This window comes from Rutilus rutilus (genome assembly GCF_951802725.1).
Source record: "Rutilus rutilus genome assembly, chromosome: 11".
NCBI lineage: Eukaryota > Metazoa > Chordata > Actinopteri > Cypriniformes > Leuciscidae > Rutilus > Rutilus rutilus.
The window spans coordinates 20,274,027-20,291,037 of NC_140216.1; the positions used below are offsets into that span (position 1 = coordinate 20,274,027).

Sequence of the window (17,011 nt, forward strand, 5' to 3'; positions counted from 1 at the left end):
TATTTTGCAAGTTCTACCAGAAAGACTCGGGAGAATTAATACTGTAACAATAACATTTATTTAGGAGCTCAGCAAGCAATCAGGTTCTTTGGCATAGGCCCCGTTCATAACTCGCATTCAGAGGGTACTGAATCTGCGAGTCCCGCCTGAAGACGAAGGCGGGGGCGCCGCTCACCCCCCGGCGGAGTAAGGAAAGGGGCCATCTGGTGGTGGTGGGGTGGATGGAGGAAAAGACATCTGAAGTCTTCAGGATGGAAGGGATAGCCTTACTGATGGTGTTGGGGTTGATAGAGGGAGGACCCAGCTTGGTTGAGTAGAGGAGTTGGAGGAAAGATCCCATCTTGGTGGAGGCGGGGAGGATGGAGGTACTGGAGTGACAGCATCTGCGAACTCAGACATGTGTAAGCGCTGCCCTTTTAAGCTACAGTAAATGATATGATTGGATAGATGAGGAGGTAATTAATGACGCGAACGATTGAGTCTTCCTGGCAGAACTTGCGCTAGCTTCATTTCTCCCACTTGGAAATCATGGAGGGGTCTGAAATTGTCATCGTAGGTGCATGTCCACTGTGAGAGACATAATCTAAAAAAAAAAATCCAGAAATCACAATATATGATTTTTTTAACTATTTATTTGTATGATACAGCTGCAAATAAGTATTTGAACACCTGTCTATCAGCTAGAATTCTGACCCTCAAAGACCTGTTAGTCTGCCTTTAAAATGTCCACCTCCACTCCATTTATTATCCTAAATTAGATGCACCTGTTTGAGGTCGTTAGCTGCATAAAGACACCTGTCCACCCCATACAATCAGTAAGAATCCAACTACTAACATGGCCAAGACCAAAGAGCTGTCCAAAGACACTAGAGACAAAATTGTACACCTCCACAAGGCTGGAAAGGGCTACGGGGAAATTGCCAAGCAGCTTGGTGAAAAAAGGTCCACTGTTGGAGCAATCATTAGAAAATGGAAGAAGCTAAACATGACTGTCAATCTCCCTCGGACTGGGGCTCCATGCAAGATCTCACCTCGTGGGGTCTCAATGATCCTAAGAAAGGTGAGAAATCAGCCCAGAACTACACGGGAGGAGCTGGTCAATGACCTGAAAAGAGCTGGGACCACCGTTTCCAAGGTTACTGTTGGTAATACACTAAGACGTCATGGTTTGAAATCATGCATGGCACGGAAGGTTCCCCTGCTTAAACCAGCACATGTCAAGGCCCGTCTTAAGTTTGCCAATGACCATTTGGATGATCCAGAGGAGTCATGGGAGAAAGTCATGTGGTCAGATGAGACCAAAATAGAACTTTTTGGTCATAATTCCACTAAACGTGTTTGGAGGAAGAAGAATGATGAGTACCATCCCAAGAACACCATCCCTACTGTGAAGCATGGGGGTGGTAGCATCATGCTTTGGGGGTGTTTTTCTGCACATGGGACAGGGCGACTGCACTGTATTAAGGAGAGGATGACCGGGGCCATGTATTGCCAGATTTTGGGGAACAACCTCCTTCCCTCAGTTAGAGCATTGAAGATGGGTCGAGGCTGGGTCTTCCAACATGACAATGACCCGAAGCACACAGCCAGGATAACCAAGGAGTGGCTCTGTAAGAAGCATATCAAGGTTTAATTTTTATTTAACTTCCAAAAACAATCTTGACAGCAACAGAAACAAAATTTCATATTAAGAGGTGACATTTCCCTCTATACATTTATTTCCAGGGACATGTTTTAGTTAAAAATGCATCATCATAAAGAGATAAATTTGGTTATCAGGCTACAATAATTAGGCACTGTATGGCTGTTTAGTGTACCAGTCGAATAAAATCAACAAAAGCCATCTTTGCAGGACCTCTGCTGTGCAGAAGCTGTCTCTTCAAGTGGCATTAGGTATATTTTACTGCTTAATGCAGAGGAGAATGCATTTACTCTGCAATTACAATTGCATACATGTTTTTTATATATTTTTTATAACATTTGACAGAATCGATGAAATTATACGTTTAAATATGAAACTAAAACAGCCAGTAGGTGGTGGCAAGTCACTGTCTTAACGAGTGAGTTCAATCATTAATTCAGCCAATTCGTTAGAGTAAGATTTGTTCAGTAAGAAAACACCACGTGTTGCTTAGAGGCGCAGCGGTTCTGTGGAGTTTGGAACTTTTTTTCCTTCTCGTGTGATATCTAGTATATTATATTATGTTATATAAAATGATCACATACATGTTTTTTTTTTTTTTTTTTTTGAGAAATAAACAAATATACAAACAAAATAGGCACTGAACAAACAATATTAAACAACTAGATGAAAAAGTTTGTAGACAAACTTTAAGTTGGCATGAAAAAGCCTTGCCAGAAAGTTTGAAGAATTTTTAAAAGCTTGAAGTTTGAAGGTTTTTAGTTTTAATTAGTTTAAGTGTTAGTTAAGTAGTTTTAAAAGTTTGAATGTTTTCAGTTTTAATTAGTTTAAGTGTTAGTTTAGTAGTTTTAAAAGTTTGTAGAAGTTTGAATGTTTTCAGTTTAGAAATATTAGATAGAAGGGAAGCTTAAACAAGTCTTGATTGATTATAAATAGTACATAGAATGGCAGCTAATGGAGTCTAATGAGCCTCTCCAACTGTCAAAATTTGAATTTAGTTTGGAGTTAGAATGAAAGAAAGAAAGATTAGTTAGAAAGAAAGAAAGATTAGTTAGAAAGAAAGAAAGAAAGAAAGAAAGAAAGAAAGAAAGAAAGAAAGAAAGAAAGAAAAAGAGCGAAAGAAAGAGAAAGAAAGAGAGAAAGAAAGAAAGAGAAAAAGAAAGAAGGGAAGATTAGTTAGAAAGAATGATTAGTTGAAAAGATAGATAGATAGATAGATAGATAGATAGATAGATAGATAGATAGATAGATAGATAGATAGATAAGATAGAATGGAAGCTTAAATGAGTGTACATAGAGCGGCAGCTAATGGAGTCTATTGGGCCTCTCCAACTGTCAAAATTTGAATTTAGTTTGGAGTTAGTAAGAAAGAAAGATTAATAGGCCTATTTCACAAAAATGGCTGCTGAGACCGGAAGTAGGGTAAACTCTTTTCTGGTGAAAGCGCTAGCAGTAGAAGTCGGAGGACAAATGTGGAGACTAAAAGCGGCCAGTCCTGTTGCGTACCTTTTTATGTTTTCACTCATAGAAGAAACAACCCTATTTATAATTGCACAGCTTTCCTTGTGACGAAATGTTGAAAAAGCGCTGGATTTGGGCTATATCGAGAGAAGAGGGGCACTTTTTTGTGTGTTAAGCACTTAACGGAGGATGAAGTCCGTGTAACTTACGAGTCTACGAGAGTCCGGTCGTAGATATCTTACACCGCAGGCCGTGCTTTGCAGGTTTTCATGGAACAACTGGGGAGAAGTTAAATCACGCCAGACACAGACGGCAAGAAGACGTGTCTGTGGTGTGAAGGAGGAAGCAGATGTTGAAAATGGAGTGTTGATGCCGGTTCGGGAGTGATGCCCTGACAAAACATGTTTATATTTGATTGTTATCTGATTTGCACGTCATGCACTTTTATTTATTATTATTAACTGTTGGCAAATTAAAATTGTTTGTAGAAGTTGTTTTCTGTAACTTTCTTAAAAATGAGTGAACACGGAGCAGTTTTTCCGTGAGCGGGACTGGAAAACCTGGAGTGGATCAGGAGTGATAACAGAAAGCTTAGAGTGGAGAGAGGAACGTGCTTTTGCTCCACTCCAGGCTTTGATCACATCCCCCTAAGCAGGGTGAATAGCCTACACCTCGGGCCCTATCTTGCACCCAGCGCAATTGACTTTGTACACTGACGCATGTATCATTCCTATTTTGCACCCGCGCAAAGCGGACTTTTCCCTCCACAGAAGCACGTCGGTTAACTAGCAAATACACTTGCGCTCCCCGGGGCGGTTCAGCGCAAAGAGGAGGCGTGTTCCGGCGCAAACGTTCCCTCATGCTATTTTGCAGGTTTAGAAAACAATTCCGCCAGTGACCAGGAAAAACCTAGTCTAAAGTCAGTGGCGCGTTGCGCATGTTATTCATGCTATTTTAAGGGCGCATGCTTGGCCATAATCAATGTAGCGTGTGCACAACGCACATTACAATTTGATGCTCTCATCTACACAGAAGCAGCCGTTTTCATTTTTGCAAATCATACATTATTACTAGGAAAAATATTAGGTCTTGTAGGTCTTGATAAGCCTAGGGCTTCTACGTATCCCTTTTCGAACAGTGTGATTATTATGAAAAAAAAAAAAAAAAAAAAAGGTTTTGTTTTTCTTGATTTTGTTTTATTTTTATTGATGGATATTTAATGTGTTGCTGTCTTTGGTTTAATTTATTTTTTAATTGTTCGAAATAAAGATTTCATTCATTTATTCATATTAATACACGAGGGAAATCATTGTTGTGTCCATGAAGATGTGAAAATAAAATAGGCATAAATCTAGCTTACACATTTAATCATACGCCCAAATTATCATACGCCTGTTTAACCGAAGCTAATTTGGGTGTGTTTGTTTCTCCATCCCCAATGTCACTTCTCTGTGTTTTACGGCCGTGACGAGGACGTCGGTCTCCTCGGCTGTGATCCGCTCCTGGCGTGCGCCTGGCAAATCCGCCGTTATAATAGGAATCCGCTTTAGAACAAGCGCGCCTGCTCTTAAAGGGAATGTGAGATGTCGCTCTGATTGGTTTATTTCACGTTACGCCCAAACCCACACCTATGAATAATGAAGCTACTTCAGACCAACCCCTTTTAGATTTGCATCGGGCGCAAGAGTCATTTATCCCGCCGGGAAAATAGCAACAGCGCCGAGACCCGCCCACAAAGTTACTTGCGCTTTGCGCTTTGACACTTGCGTTTCAGATCGTTAAAATAGGGCCCCTCGTCTTTCCCATTCAAACTAAAATTAAGACATTTATTACACTATTTGAGAAATGTAAGCATATTTACAGCATTAAAATTATGAACAGTTAATTTAAGACATAAGGACCCTGGTATTGACGGAAATCCGTCGTATACTCTCGTAGCGACTGAGAACTTTAATCCCTGTATATATTATGAAGTGTATTACTGAATATAAAATTACATACATTATGATATATTAGTAAATATATGTCTCACCTTTTTAAATGTATGAAAATTCGTTATGTATTATTCAATATATTGTAATATTAACACAATATATTATCAGGGGCGGACTTTACCATTAGGCAAAGGTCGGCAATTGCCTTGGGCCCCGAGCTACCTAGGGGCCCCCAAAATGCCCTATTACCTTATGCTTAATTTATTTTATTTTATTTTTATATGTTTCTAAAACTCCATTTGCGAAAAATGGCATCAATCATTAGTGTCGCAGACAGGAGGGGGCCCCCCCGCCTCACTACATTGGACTATTCCATTATCTTACTTTTACTGCGCAACTGCGAAAGTGACAAGGCTGTGCCAAAAAACTGACGGAGAAAAAGAAGTGATTGACAGACAGAGTGTATAGAGTAGTAGACAGAGTAAAAATGAAGCGAAGCTAAGCTACCCAAGCGGTGCTGAAAAAAGGAGGAAGCGGGAGGAAAGCAAAAAGTCCGAAAAAGTGCGCGGCGCGAAAGATAAACAACCAAAGTAACAGGAGGACTGGGAAATAGAGCAATTGATCCCCAGAGCAAGACGAGTCTAAACGCGAAAATTTTACGTTTCGAAGTTACCCAAGCCGCTCAAATAAAATAAAAAAAGTGAAAAGACGCTGATAAGTATTTGGGAACGCTGCCAAAGATGACAAACTTTTTTACGGCTACTGTTGGGGATACAGATCAGGAACAACAATGTCCAACGCACAGACAAAAATCGTGAAGCAAAGAGGACACAGAGACCGACAGACAAAACTGAGCAGTTTATGAATCATGATATTTAAAAAAATCTCAGCTCTCAGATTCTGTCAATACTATTACGAAATTCAAACAATAAATACCGTTTTGCCATTTTAATGTGACATGACAGATTCCTATAGCGGCACGTGAACTGGTCTAATTCTAAAAACTACCCAATAGTAAATAAACACGAATTAACAATGTTGAAAGATACCGTATAACTTACCGAAATGTATATTCCTCATTCATAATATCGATCAATAAGTGTTTTTCAACCGCGGAAAGAGGTAAAACAGCTGGAGAACAATCGTCACATAACATTTACCCCAGGAAAGCCATTTAATTGGCTAGAAAAAAAAGAGCTATAGAGAGTATTTGGCTAAATATGTGTACTATAATTTACTTATTTTAACCTTAAATTATACCAGCTGATAGGGCTTCTTTTTTTTTTTTTTTGAGAAAAAGTAACGCCTGCCTTGTAAAACGTTACCTAATATTTATCCAAATTAGTCAATATTGAATCAAATCACAAGAATTGAATCGAAATGGTGAAATTTGCCAAAAAAACTAACAAAAAAAACCTTGCTTACCAGAAATTGTACCATGTAAACATTGTAACATGTTTCTGTTAGGAGTAAAGAAGTGTATGCAGGGTTTAAAGGGGACGTTTCTTTCTCCTCTCCCCGTATAGCTTTACCTGCCTATCCACCATTCAGTCACTACATCTTTTTTTCGTTCTCTTTTAAAGATTGGATGGGGAGGGGAGGGGCCCATAGCCTACCTTCGCCTTGGGCCCCCGATTTGCTAAATCCGCCACTGTATATTATTCTGTATATTTTCATAATATACTGTTAAACCATTTAACATATTGATCATTCATATATAGGGAAATATATTTTCTTTTCATAAGGGAACCCGACAGTAAAATGTGATTTTGTAACATCATGATTTTTTAAAACATGTAATATCACTCACTTCATTCATGTTTTTAGTCTAATTATTTGCCTTAATTTCATTATTAGACCTACTAGCAACTTTAGGTCAAATTCACTGTAAAGATGTACAATTCTTAGTTTCATTCATGGTGGTAACATGAAAAATGAGCCATAATCTAGTCACTAGTGGAAGATTGCTGCAATCTCCGGGACAAACTAACACTTAATAACATGACATTTTAACAAAAGCCACTAGATTTCAAACATAGCCTACAATCAGACATCATTTCAATTTATTTATTTATTTTGTTTAGCTATAGTAAGTGTGAGCTTAGTCATCAAGTGCCGTGCCATTTAAATGAATGGAACTTTTTTTTTATGTAAGCAAACGTCAAGAATAATTTGTAACCTTTGTCCAATTTCGATCTTGTCACAGCTCTCTGAAAACTATCAACAAAACGGACAACATCTGCTATTCTTACTTTTGTCAGATATATTAATGACAGAGAAAACAAGCTGTGCACAGTCCATTTTGAGAATGAATGGCAATGGTAGCGGGCGGCGGCGCGACCGGAAGTATCGCCACACTACTTCCGGTCTCGGTCGCCATTTTGTGAAATAGGCCTATTAGTTAGAAAGAAAGAGAGCGAGAGAGAGAGAGAGAGAGAGAGAGAAAGAAAGAAAGAAAGAAAGAAAGAAAGAAAGAAAGAAAGAAAGAAAGAGGGAGAAAGAAAGATAGTTTGTACCAAAGTTTAAAGTAGTGTATAGATAGATAGATAGATAGATAGATAGATAGATAAAGTTAGAAAGAAAGAAATATAGATATATAAAAAGAAAGAAAGATAGTTTGTACCAAAGTTTGAATAAGTTTTAAAAGCTTGAAGTTTAGTGTATAGATAGATAAAGTTAGAAAGAAAGAAAGAAAGAAAGATAGATAAATAGATAGATAGATAGATAGATAGATAGATAGATAGATAGATAGATAGATAGATAGATAGATAGATAAAGTTAGAAAGAAAGAAAGAAATATAGATAGATAGAAAGAAAGATAGTTTGTACCAAAGTTTGAAGAAGTTTTAAAAGCTTGAAGTTTAGTGTATAGATAGATAAAGTTAGAAAGAAAGAAAGAAAGAAAGATAGATAGATAGATAGATAGATAGATAGATAGATAAAGTTAGAAAGAAAGAAAGAAAGAAATATAGATAGAAAGAAAGAAAGAAAGATAGTTTGTACCAAAGTTTTAAGAAGTTTTAAAAGCTTGAAGTTTAGTGTATAGATAGATAGATAGATAGATAAAGTTAGAAAGAAAGAAAGAACGAACGAAAGAAAGAAAGATTGTTAAAGGGGTCATATAATGCCATTTTTGTACAAGCTAATATGATTCTTGTTTAGGGTCTAAATTAAAAGTTTGTAATATACTTTAATTAAAAATTCTCATTAGTATTGTAAGAAAACACTCATTTTACTTGAATAAAACTCAGCACGCCTTTTAAGTGCATGTGTCTTTAAATGATAATGAGCTTTGCTCACCCCGCCCCTCTGTTCTGTGTGTACATCGTTTGAAATAATAACACAATAACCATAACGCGTTGAACCATAATCTATCTACGCGTTGTTCATTATAAACATGGGATTATGTACCCTGAGTGTAAACAGCCGAATTCATCGTGAAGCGTGCAAGCGATTTGCAAAGATTAATATAAATATTAATATAAAGGTTAATAAAACATTACACTCACTTCAGTTATTCTGGAGGTGCAGCAGGAACACGAATAGTTGGTACCGATCCTTTTTTCAGGAGCAGAGCAAAACCAGATTTATAAGGTTACTGAGCCCCGTTTGTAAAGCAGTCTGGTGTGTGAAATGATTCGCGCAAACATGAAAGCATGACGTTGATCGTGGGGAATATTCCCTTCGAAAACACACTCAGCCACTGTGTCTTCAGCGGTTCGGATTTAGGAACATCAACATGACTGCTGTGTTCGTTATAACACATAAAAACAGAACACCACAATCGCTTAGACGCCATTCTGCTCATAGACAGTGCTCCAGTATCAACAATGACTGCGCCGGTCCGCGGACTATGATTGACAGCCCGCTCACGAGCGAGGGCGGGTCTGTGTTGAAACGCTGCTGTCAATCAACAATCGCGGGAGGGGCGTCCGACCGTGTGACGTCACACGGTCGAACGGCTTGATTTGAGAGAGGGGAAAACATATGGAGATAAAAAAAAACACTGGATGGATTTTTATCATTTTAAGATGGTTGTGTACAGGTACTGCCAACACACATTTCAGTACAATCAACTTGCAACAAAGTGCATGTACCATATGACCCCTTTAATACCAAAGTTTGAAGAATTTTTAAAAGCTTGAAGTTTGAAGGTTTGAAAAGTTTGAAGGTTTTTAGTTTTAATTAGTTTAGTTTAAGTTTTAGTTTAGCAGTTTTAAAAGTTTGAAGTTTGAAGGTTTTCAGTTTAGAAATATTAGATAGAATGGAAAATGAGTCTTGATGTATTAGAAATAGTACATAGAATGGCAGCTAATAGAGTCTAATGAGCCTCTCCAACTGTCAAAATTTGAATTTAGTTTGGAGTTAGAAAGAAAGAAAGAAATATAAGATAGATAGATAGATAGATAGATAGATAGATAGATAGATAGATTAGTTAGAAAGAAAGAAAGAAAGAAAGAAAGAAAGAAAGAAAGAAAGAAAGAAAGAAAGAAAGAAAGAAAGAAAGAAAGAAAGAAAGCTTAAATGAGTTTCAATGAATAAGAAATAGTACATAGAATGGCAGCTGATGGAGTCTAATGACCTCTCCAACTGTCAAAATTTGAATTTATACAGTTGAAGTTTGAATAGTCTTGCCTCAATTTGAACATTCCGCAATGAAAGTCTATGGGATTTTTCCACGTTTTTATCAGCAATTTTAGGAAAACAGTAAGTCTGATCAGTCTAAATAGATGAAGCAACTCGAGTCAGAACAGTTTGAAGGTCTAGTCTGAGTTTAGTGGTTGTAGCTTGAACAGTTTAGGAGGAGTTACGTGGAGAAATTTAGTCTAAGAACAATAATAATAACTAGATGAGAAAGTTCGTCGAGACAAACTTTAAGTTGGCTTGAGAAAGTTTGGACCAGAAAGTTTTTTGCTAGGCGGTTGCTAGGATGTTATGGGTGGTCACTATGGTGTTGCTAGGCGGTTGCTAGGGTGTTCTGGGTGGTTGCTAGACGGTTGCTAGGATATTTTCGGTGGTTGCTAGGGTCTTTTGGGTGGTTCCTAGGGTATTTGGGGGGTTGCTAGGGTGTTCTGGGTGGTTGCTAGGTGGTTGCTAGGGTGTTATGGGTGGTTACTAGGATGTTTTGGGTGGTTGCTAGGTGGTTGCTAGGGTATTTTGGGTGGTTGCTAGGGTGTTTTGGATGGTTGCTAGGGTGTTGCTAAGCGGTTGCTAGGGTATGTTGGATGGTTGCTAGGGTGTTGCTAAGGTATTTTGGGTGGTTGCTAGGCGGTTGCTAGGGTGTTCTGGGTGGTCGCTATGGTGTTGCTAGGCGGTTGCTAAGGTATTTTGGGTGGTTGCTAGGGTGTTGCTAGGCGGTTGCTAGGGTGTTCTGGGGGGTTGCTATGGTGTTGCTAGGCGGTTGCTAGAGTGTTCTGGGTGGTTGCTAGGCGGTTGCTAGGATATTTTTGGTGATTGCTTGGCGGTTGCTAGGGTGTTATGGGGGGTTGCTAGGGTGTTGCTAGGTGGTTGCTAGGGTATTTTGGGTGGTTGCTAGGGTGTTCTGGATGGTTGCTAGGGTGTTGCTAAGCGGTTGCTAGGGTATTTTGGGTGGTTGCTAGGGTGTTGCTAGGCGGTTGCTAAGGTATTTTGGGTGGTTGCTAGGCGGTTGCTAGGGTGTTCTGGGTGGTTGCTAGGCGGTTGCTAAGGTATTTTGGGTGGTTGCTAGGGTGTTGCTAGGTGGTTGCCAGGGTGTTTTGGGTGGTTGCTAGGCGGTTGCTATGGTGTTGCTAGGCGGTTGCTAGAGTATTCTGGGTGGTTGCTATGCTGTTGCTAGGCTGTTGCTAAGGTATTCTGGGTGGTTGCTAGGCGGTTGCTAGGGTGTTCTGGGCGGTTGCTATGGTGTTACTAGGTGGTTGGTAGTTGTCACAGATGGTTACTATGGAGTCTTTATAGAGTTCTTAGCATGATCTTGGCATGATTTAGCATTTAACTAATCGCTATTAGCATGTAACTATTCACTGCTAGCATGTGTAACATGTTGGAAGTGCTGTTTGCTAGCATGAGTCAAAAGAGCCAAACCTCATCTCTATACGATGTTCTGATACAGAGATATAGGTCTTTCAAAACGGTTGCTAGGGTACTCAAGTTTGGTTGCTATGGAGTTGCTTGGGAGTTGGAAGCTTTAAACTTAAGAAGTTTAAAGTGGTTTGAAGTTTAAAGTAGTTTACGAGTTTTTGAGTTTTGAGTTTATAAGTTTAAATGAGTTTAGAGTTTATACGTTTAAATGAGTTTAAGAGTTCAGAGTCTATTAATTTATGAATTTAAGAGTTAATAAGTCTATGAATTCATGAGTTAATTAGTATATAAGTGCATGAGTTTAGAGTTTATAGTGAATTTAGTAGTTTGAAGTTTAAATTAGTTTAAAGTTTAAATTAGTTTGAAGTTTAATTTAGTTTGAAGTTTAAAGTAGTTTAAAGTTTATATTAGTTTGAAGTTTATATTAGTTTGAAGTTTAAAGTAGTTTAAAGTTTAAAATAGTTTGAAGTAGATAGATAGATGAGTTTATTAGTTTAATTGAGTCTCAATGGCTCATATAGTATATAGAACGGCAGTTTGAACTAGATTAAAAAGTTCGTCGAGACAAACTTTAAGTTGGCTTGAGAAAGTTTGGACCAGAAAGTTTGAAGTTTAATTTAGTTTAATTTAGTTTGAAGTTTTATTTAGTTTAAAGTTTAAATTAGTTTAAAGTTTAAATTAGTTAAAAGTTTAAATTAGTTTAAAGTAGTTTGAAGTTTAAATTAGTTTGAAGTTTAAAGTAGTTTAAAGTTTAAAGTAGTTTAAAGTTAAAAAGTTGCTAGGGTGTTTCTAGTGGGTTGCTAAAGTCTCCTTGGTGGTTGCTAGGTGGTTGCTAGGGTATTCTGGGTGGTTGCTAGGCAGTTGCTAGGATGTTCTTGGTGGTTGCTATGGTGTTGCTAGGCGGTTGGTAGTTGTCACAGATGGTTACTATGGAGTTTTTATAGAGTTCTTAGCATGATCTTGGCATGATTTAACACTTAACTAATCGCTATTAGCATGTAGCTATTCACTGCTAGCATGTGTAGCATGTTGGGAGCCAAAACTCATCTCTATACGATGTTCTGATATAGAGATATAGGTCTTGCAAAACGGTTGCTAGGGTACTCAAGTTTGGTTGCTATGGAGTTGCTTGGGAGCTGGAAGCAGTAAACTTAAGAAGTTTAAAGTGGTTTGAAGTTTAAAGTAGTTTAAAGTAGTTTGAAGTTTATGATAGATATATAAATAAGTTAGATAGATACACACACACACACACACACACACACACACACACACACACACACACATACACACACACACACACACACACACACACTCAGACTACCTCGCTCACACACTCACTCAGACACACACACACACACACACACACACACACACACACTCACTCAGAGTTTATGAGTTTAGAGTTTATAAGTGTACGAGTTTTTGAGTTTAGAGTTTATAAGTTTAAATGAGTTTAGAGTTCAGAGTTTATTAATTTATGAGTTTAAGAGTTCATAAGTCTATGAATTCATGAGTTTATTAGTTAATTAGTTATTAAATTTAAGTTAATTAGTTTATAAGTGTATGAGATTAGAGTTGATTAGTTTAAATTAGTTTCATTGGCTAATATATATAGAACGGCAGTTTGGTTTAGTCTTCAAGGTGTTTAGATTTGAATTTTTGTTGGTTGGTGAGTTTGAATCTGGATTTGAATTTTTTAGAACTCCCCAATGTAAGTCAATGGGAGTTTTTCCGAGTTTTGATCGTCATTTGTAGGAAAACCGTAAGTCTGATCAGTCTGAAAAGATATAGCAACTAACTTCAGATCAGTTTGAGTGTCTGAGCCGAGTTTGGAGTATGTAGAGTTAAAGCTCTAGGACGAGTTTAAGTCAACAGTTTTTCACAGAAGAATAATAATAATAAGTTTAAGTACAATATCAGTAAGTTGGCTTTCTCAAGCCAACTTAATAATAAGTTTAAGTACAATATCAGTAAGTTGGATTTCTCAAGCCAACTTAATAAGTTTAAATAGGATTTCAGTAAGTTATGGAGCTTAAAATATGACAATATGATTTGAATTTGAATTGTGTAAATTTGAATTATTTACAAGTGAAATCTAACAAAATTGAATTTTAGGTGGTAGTTTAAATAGTTCTGAATTTGATTTTTTTAAACGAACATTGAACATTTGAAATTTAACAAATTGAAATGTTTTTATGGCAGAATTTTATAGACATGTATTTTCAAACAGCTAGTTTTTTTTGTTCTGAATTCGTATACTGCAAATATTCAGTTTAAAAAAATACAGATTCAAGTTTTCAAGATGAAGAAATTCGGAACTTCAAATTCAGTTTTCTAAAATTCAAGTTCAAAAATTCAAGTTAAAAAATTCAGATCTTACAGAAAGTAGGTCACAGGTCATCCACAGGGAAGAGTAAAGGATCTCAGATAAGTCGAACACAGCATTTTGGCTGCAGTGCAGTAGCTTTCTGCCGCAAACGCGGTGGTGCTTCAAGAGAATCCATGTATCTTTCGTTCAGTCGTTTTTTTATTTAATATTAAGAGTAGAAAAATGAGAAAACAGCTTGAGTATTAGATTTCTAATATTCTAGTAGCCTAATAAATTAGTTTCATTGGCTAATATATATAGAACGGCAGTTTGGTTTAGTCTTCAAGGTGTTTAGATTTGAATTTTTGTTGGTTGGTGAGTTTGAATCTGGATTTGAATTTTTTAGAACTCCCCAATGTAAGTCAATGGGAGTTTTTCCGAGTTTTGATCGTCATTTGTAGGAAAACCGTAAGTCTGATCAGTCTGAAAAGATATAGCAACTAACTTCAGATCAGTTTGAGTGTCTGAGCTGAATTTGGAGTATGTAGAGTTAAAGCTCTAGGACGAGTTTGAGTCAACAGTTTTTCACAGAAGAATAATAATAATAAGTTTAAGTACAATATCAGTAAGTTGGCTTTCTCAAGCCAACTTAATAATAAGTTTAAGTACAATATCAGTAAGTTGGCTTTCTCAAGCCAACTTAACTAGATGCAAAAGTTCGTCGGGTATTTTGGGTGGTTGCTAGGCGGTTGCTAGGGTGTTAGGCGGTTGCCAGGGTGTTATGGGTGGTTGCTAGGCGGTTGCTAGGGTGTTATGGGTGGTTGCTAAGGTATTTTGGGTGGTTGCTAGGGTGTTCTGGGTGGTTGTTAGGCCGTTGCTACGGTGTTCTGAGTGGTTGCTATGGTGTTGCTAGGGTGTCCTATGGTATTTTGGGTGGTTGCTAGGGTGTTCTGAGTGGTTGCTATAGTGTTGCTAGGGCGTCCTAAGGTAGTTTGGGTGGTTGCTAGGGTGTTCTGAATGGTTGCTATGGTGTTGCTATGGTGTTCTAATGTATTTTGGGTGGTTGCTAGGGTGTTCTGGGTGGTTGCTATGGTGTTGCTAGAGTGTTCTAAGGTATTTTGGGTGGTTGCTAGGGTGTTCTGGGTGGTTGTTCGGCAGTTGCTAGGGTGTTCTGAGTGGTTGCTATGGTGTTGCTAGGGTGTCCTAAGGTATTTTGGGTGGTTGCTAGGGTGTTCTGAGTGATTGCTATGGTGTTACTAGGGTTTTCTAAGGTATTTTGGCTGGTCGCTAGGGTGTTCTGGGTGGTTGCTATGGTGTTGCTAGGGTGTTCTAATGTATTTTGGGTGGTTGCTAGGGTGTTCTGGGTGGTTGTTAGGCAGTTGCTATAGTGTTCTGAGTGGTTGCTATGGTGTTGCTAGGGTGTTCTAAGGTATTTTGGGTGGTTGCTAGGGTGTTCTGGGTGGTTGTTAGGCAGTTGCTAGGGTGTTCTGAGTGGTTGCTATGGTGTTGCTAGGGTGTTCTAAGGTATTTTGGGTGGTTGTTAAGGTTTTCTGGGTGGCTGTTAGGCAGTTGCTAGGGTGTTCTGAGTGGTTGCTAGGGTATTCTCGGTGGTTGCTAGGGTGTTCTGGGTGGTTGCTATGGTGTCCTGGGTGGTTGCTAGGTGGTTGCAAAGGTATTTTGGGTGGTTGCTAGGGTGTTCTGGGTGGTTGTTAGGCAGTTGCTAGGGTGTTCTGAGTGGTTGCTATGGTGTTGCTAGGGTGTTCTAAGGTATTTTGGGTGGTTGTTAAGGTTTTCTGGGTGGCTGTTAGGCAGTTGCTAGGGTGTTCTGAGTGGTTGCTAGGGTATTCTGGGTGGTTGCTAGGGTGTTCTGGGTGGTTGCTAGGGTGTTCTGGGTGGTTGCTATGGTGTCCTGGGTGGTTGCTAGATGGTTGCAAAGGTATTTTGGGTGGTTGCTAGGGTGTTCTGGGTGGTTGGTAGGCGGTTGCTAGGGTGTTCTCAGTGGTTGCTATGGTGTTCTAGGCAGTTACACAAACACACACACACACACACACACACACACACACAAACACACACACTAACTCGATAAGACTTACACACTCGGTTTATATGCGTTTAGAGTTTATAAGTTAAAATGAAGTACATTTAGTAGTTTGAAGTTTAAATTTTCTTAAAGTTTATATAAGTTTGACGTTTAAAAAGTTTAAATTATTTTAAAGTTTAATTTAGTTTGAAGTTTAAAGTAGTTTGAAGTTTAAAATAGTTTGAAGTAGATAGATAGATGAGTTTATTAGTTTAAATTAGTCTCAATGGCTTTTATATTATATAGAATGGCAGTTTGATTTAATCTAGGGTTTCAAGGAGTTTAGATTAGAATTTTTGGCAGTTTGATTTAGTTTAGGGTTTCAAGGGATTTAAATTTGAATTTTTGGCAGTTTGGCAGTTTAAAAAACCTGAACATTCCGCAATTTTAATTCAAATGTTTTTTTCCGAGTTTTGATCGTCATTTGTAGGAAAACCGTGAGTCCGATCAATCTGAAAAGATATAGCATACCGAGTCAGAACAGTCTGAGTGTTTGAGCCGAGTTTGGAGTATGTAGAGTTAAAGCTCTAGGAGGAGTTTGAGTTGTAAATTTTTGGGGGCAGAAGAAGAAGAATAACTAGATGCGAAAGTTCGTCGAGACAAACTTTAAGTTGGCTTGAGAAATTTTGGACCAGAACGTTTTTTGCTAGGCGGTTGCTAGGATGTTATGGGTGGTCGCTATGGTGTTGCTAGGCGGTTGCTAGGGTATTTTGGGTGGTTGCTAGGCGGTTGCTAGGGTATTCTGGGTGGTTGCTAGGGTGTTTTGGGTGGTTGCTAGGCGGTTGCTAGGGTCTTTTGGGTGGTTGCTAGGCGGTTGCTAGGGTTTTTGGGTGGTTGCTAGGGTATTCTGGGTGGTTGCTAGGGTGTTTTGGGCGGTTGCTAGGATATTTTGGGTGGTTGCTAGGCGGTTGCTAGGGTATTCTGGGTGGTTGCTAGGGTCTTTTGGGTGGTTGCTAGGCGGCTGCTAGGGTTTTTGGGTGGTTGCTAGGGTATTCTGGGTGGTTGCTAGGGTGTTTTGGGTGGTTGCTAGGGTGTTTTGGGTGGTTGCTAGGGTGTTTTGGGTGGTTGCTAGGATATTTTGGGTGGTTGCTAGGGTCTTTTGGGTGGTTGCTAGGCAGTTGCTAGGGTCTTTTGGGTGGTTGCTAGGCGGTTGCTAGGGTTTTTGGGTGGTTGCTAGGGTGTTTTGGGTGGTTGCTAGGGTCTTTTGGGTGGTTGCTAGGCGGTTGCTAGGGTCTTTTGGGTGGTTGCTTGGATATTTTGGGTGGTTGCTAGGGTGTTTTGGGTGGTTGCTAGGCGGTTGCTAGGGTATTTTGGGTGGTTGCTAGGGTGTTTTGGGTGGTTGCTAGGCGGTTGCTAGGATATTTTGAGTGGTTGCTAGGGTGTTTTGGGTGGTTGCTAGGCGGTTGCTAGGGTATTCTTGGTGGTTGCTAGGGTGTTTTTGGTGGTTGCTAGGGTCTTTTGGGTGGTTGCTAGGCAGTTGCTAGGGTTTTTGGGTGGTTGCTAGGGTATTATGGGTGGTTGCTAGGGTG

General features: G+C 38.9%; 1 protein-coding gene and 1 long non-coding RNA gene across 16 annotated transcripts in view; one reads left to right on the forward strand and one right to left on the reverse strand.

The window, feature by feature from the left end:
- The window catches only part of thrb (thyroid hormone receptor beta), a 443,394-nt gene that overhangs the window by 138,233 nt on the left and 288,150 nt on the right, over nucleotides 1–17,011 (forward strand). The gene's annotated exons all lie outside the window — the stretch shown is intronic.
- LOC311299395 overlaps nucleotides 5,197–17,011 on the reverse strand; it is a 538,425-nt gene continuing 526,610 nt past the window's right edge. The window contains exon 2 of the long non-coding RNA XR_014629113.1: nucleotides 5,197–6,720. This is a non-coding gene — a long non-coding RNA (uncharacterized lncRNA). The remainder of the gene's footprint in view (nucleotides 6,721–17,011) is intronic.